At 34.2% G+C, this 4,207-nt stretch overlaps 1 protein-coding gene across 2 annotated transcripts in view; it reads right to left on the bottom strand.

The window, feature by feature from the left end:
* LOC100162357 (myotilin) overlaps positions 1-4,207 on the bottom strand; it is a 162,702-nt gene that overhangs the window by 31,548 nt on the left and 126,947 nt on the right. The gene's annotated exons all lie outside the window — the stretch shown is intronic.

The raw sequence follows: 4,207 nt of genomic DNA on the forward strand, positions 1-4,207 counted from the left end.
AAATCTGAAGATATATTTTTGGATAAAAGTTGGCCATCATCCCTGTGGCCCCTAAGTGCAATATTTTGACGTCCTAGGAACAATATTGACTTAATTATAGGCACTAAACGTTCACGATTTTCTTTAATTTCTTTCATGCGTTGGGTATCAATCATGTTTGCTACTATGTTCTCTGGATTCAAATAATTTTTTTTGAAGTCAAATGCAAATTGAACACAATTTTTATGGTAAATGTTATTTATTTATTTATTATTTTTTGGGAACTGTGTAAATCCTTGTCACTACGAAAATAATCACTTATTCGTTTCATACTGATCGATGAATTTAACAAATTAAAACAAAACCGAAATATTCAATATTCATAAAAATCACCAAACAGTAATTACTAATTACAAATATTATAATCATAAAAGTGAGAAAAATAATCACACTATCGCAGACAATTTCTATGTATAAATCATAGATTTATATTATTAATAATATAAATCTATGGTATAAATAAACATGTCATTGTCTGATAACATTGTTATCATTGTTATCATGAAACATGCTAGAAAAAAAGATAATAATAATTAATAATTATTAATTTATAAAAATTTATTATTGCGTAATGTGTAAATCTATATATCGAAAATATTAAATAAATGTGTAATAAAAAAAAAAAGCCCAAGGGGGGGGTGATCGCCACGTCGCCCCCCCCATAGATCCGCCACTGCCCCAGTATGAAGTTTTTTTTCAAAACCATTGTTTATGTGTTCTGTCAAGCGGAGGAGTTGTTGAGTAGCTGAGTGTTTTGGCTTAAAACCAAATTGATGATGCGGAATGGCTTCAGTTGCATCTAGATTATTTATTAGTTTGGTGTATATGATTTTTTCAAATATTTTGGAGACTGAAGATAGTAGACTTATGGGTCGATAACTGTTAGGGTTTGTGTTATCTTTTCCTGGTTTGGTTTCATAATTTTATCAGTTTTAGAATAGAAATAGCTGGTATTTTAGATTGTATGTAAATTTGGGGTGGGTTACTCGACGGGTTTGAACAGTGTTCCGCTGCTAGATGAATTATTTCCTGAAAATGGCGTGTGGCTTCATTGGCTGTTGTAGTGTTATTAATGTTTTTCGGGATTTTTATGTTGTGTGTTATATATAAGTTTTAAATTTTTCCCAGTTCGGTTTGACGTTTATGAGTTTACGTGGTTTTGTAGATATATTTAGAACGCCCCTACTGTAATTTTTACAGGCAAGTGGTCTGAGTCAAGTTCGAATAAAGGCTCTTGATGGATTGATAGAGGTATTGATTTTAATAATATTACGTCCAGTATGTCCGGATTTCTGTTTTGGTCGTATGGATAATACGTGGGGGAGTCAGGTGAAGAGATAATTGTTGAAGTATTTGAAAGGAATTTATGTAATTTACGACCGTTTTGGTTTGTCGTTTTGCAGTTCCAATTAATATGTTTGGAGTTTAGATCACCAATAATCATTACTTTTTGAAAGCTGCATAACATTTTTTCGAAATCATTCGTGTACATTTTAAAGCTTGATGATTGATATGCGCTAATTAGATTTGTAATTACATTGTTGATAGATATCGTAATTGCTACTGCTTCTAGTAATTGTAGAGCAGGTATAAAAGTGTGTTGGTGTTTTATTTTAGATCTAATTATAATAGCTACGCCGCCAGGAGGTCGAGCTGCTAATCTGTCTTTGTGATCAGTGACATAGCCAGGGGCGGATTTACCCATAGGCCACCAAGGCACGTGCCTAGGGTGCAATATTTTTTGTGGTGCATTTTTCAGTTAATTTTAATTTTTTAGTTTTTCATAATTTCATAATTATATTTACTTAAATTTATATTTTATATTAATTTTTTTTTGTATACAACTTGCATGAAACTGGAGAATGGCTCAAGTTGTCACGTCACAGTAACGTTTTAATTTATAAGCTGTAATAACCTTGCCGATTGAGTTTAATCCTGCGACCGGCGTGCGCCGCCACCGTAAGAGGTTCGACATCGACACTCGACGAGGCAGTTACCGGCGTTGCCTATGTTAATGCATGGGAGGTGGTATACGGGTGTGTGGCATAAACACATACAATATTGTGGTTGGCGCATGCGCAAAACGCCGGCCAAGGCAGTCATATATACTGCCTCGGGCCGCCGGGTACATTGGATATAGAATTGTATAGCCACTCTACTAGCTAGGTAGGGGACAGCTAGCACAGTGCTTACTGGAATGACCCGCCTCACCCCGCATCCGGCACCCCAGTTAGAATACTGAAATTAATTTTGGAAATCAGATGTCTTGATGAAGTAATTAATAATAATAAACATTGCGACGAAATCTGCCAATCGATTATTCGATTACGATTATAGAAACTAGAGTGCTCACCACCAAATCATAGATAATTTTGCTACAGATAAATCAAGGCGCAAAATGATTTAATTATTGTACAAGTATACAAATGTACCTATGCAAAATTGTATTAATATTTATTTGTTTAGTTGGTATGTATAAATATAAAAATACTTAAATACAATTAAAAAAATAGGAAAAATAGTAAGTCCGCCCCTGGACATAGCCATTCAATTTTATTTTATCTGCGTTAATTAAGTGCGTTTCGCTGATGCATGCTATATCTACATTGTGTGTGTTCATAAATGCAGCAAAGGTGTTTCTGTTTTGTTTAAGACCGTTGGCATTCCAAATGACTAAATTTGCATTATTGATATTATTGAAGTTGACTGCCATTTACCTGACTTAATAACGTTGGGATATATTCGATGACTATTTTTATAATTTCCTTTAATAGAGAATTTATGGTAGGCATTAGTAACTGCAGAAGTTCGCTTTGGATATTTGGTTGTGGTGGAGGTGGTTGCTGATGTCCACAGGTATTCGCTTTTGTTATATCTGCATACGACTATTTGCTGTTAATACTTATATCGGATGGGATTGCGCTATTTTTAGAGTGGTGATTAGATGCATTATATTGTGACGTAGATGGGCGATTGTTGCTATATATGTTGTCTTTGGTATCAGGCAGCTTTTGGGTAGTAGAGTTTTTCGAATTTGAATGGCGAGTTTTTTGTTTTAGCAGTTTATAAGCTGTGCAGCCTCGGTAATTAGCTGGGTGGTTCCCTTGACAATTTACACAAGTAGGAGGGATGGATGAGTCTTTTTTACAGGTGGAGTAGTGATGATCTCCCGAACATTTTACGCATCTAGGTGTGAGTTTACAAAAGTTTTTGGTATGCTGGAATCTTTGACAATTTTGACATTAAGGTATGTTAGAATCAGTTTTACGGTTTTCGATAGATATAATACAGTTGAGTAGACGGTCTACAGAAAATATATCTTTTGTCGTTTTTTCGAGAAGTACTGCTACCATCGGTATGGGAGATTTATGTTTATTTTGGAGTCGAGTTACTGAGACAACAGTGAATTTGAGGTCAGTAATAGCATTAAAAATTTGTTCTTCAGGTATAGATGTGGGAAGGTTTCTAATTATGATGGATAAGTTCCGGTCTTCTGGAAGTTGATACGTGTGGTATTTTATATTAATTTCGGTAAAATATTTAGTGATAGTGCGGTAGTCATCGACCGATGTGAGATTGAGTCTCTAGATAGTATTTTTGTTAGCTATGCTAAACTCATCGATTATCATAGGCAGGGTTGGGCAGTATCACGGTTATCGGTGTAGATAACCGTGGGCAGTATCTTCGATACAAGTATCTAAGATACGTATCCTAGATACAATTGTATCTTGTATCTTGTATCTCGATACAATTATATGAAGTATCGTGTATCTTGTATCGAGATACATTTTTAGACCATGTATCGAGTATTTTACAAAATAATTTCGTCAAAAAATACTCGATACTTTAATGCGATAGGTACTTTGAAAAATTAATTTTATAGGATTATTTTTACTCACCCATCTACCATCCGCGACTGTTTGACTTTGTTTTAGTATAATCCTATAATATACGTGCTGAATTTAATTTTATAAATCCATAATTTAATTATTGCAGTACAACTTGTACGAAATTATTTTTCAACCTATTAGCGATATTAAGTTATATCTGTGTACTGTGACGCACCGCGCATACACGTTGAATGGGACTTTACGTCTTTACCGTACGTCCGTACCTATATTAGATTATCTCGTATCTCGTATACTATAGTATCTCGATACAGCTTTTT

Source organism: Acyrthosiphon pisum, chromosome A2 (genome assembly GCF_005508785.2).
Source record: "Acyrthosiphon pisum isolate AL4f chromosome A2, pea_aphid_22Mar2018_4r6ur, whole genome shotgun sequence".
Lineage (NCBI taxonomy): Eukaryota > Metazoa > Arthropoda > Insecta > Hemiptera > Aphididae > Acyrthosiphon > Acyrthosiphon pisum.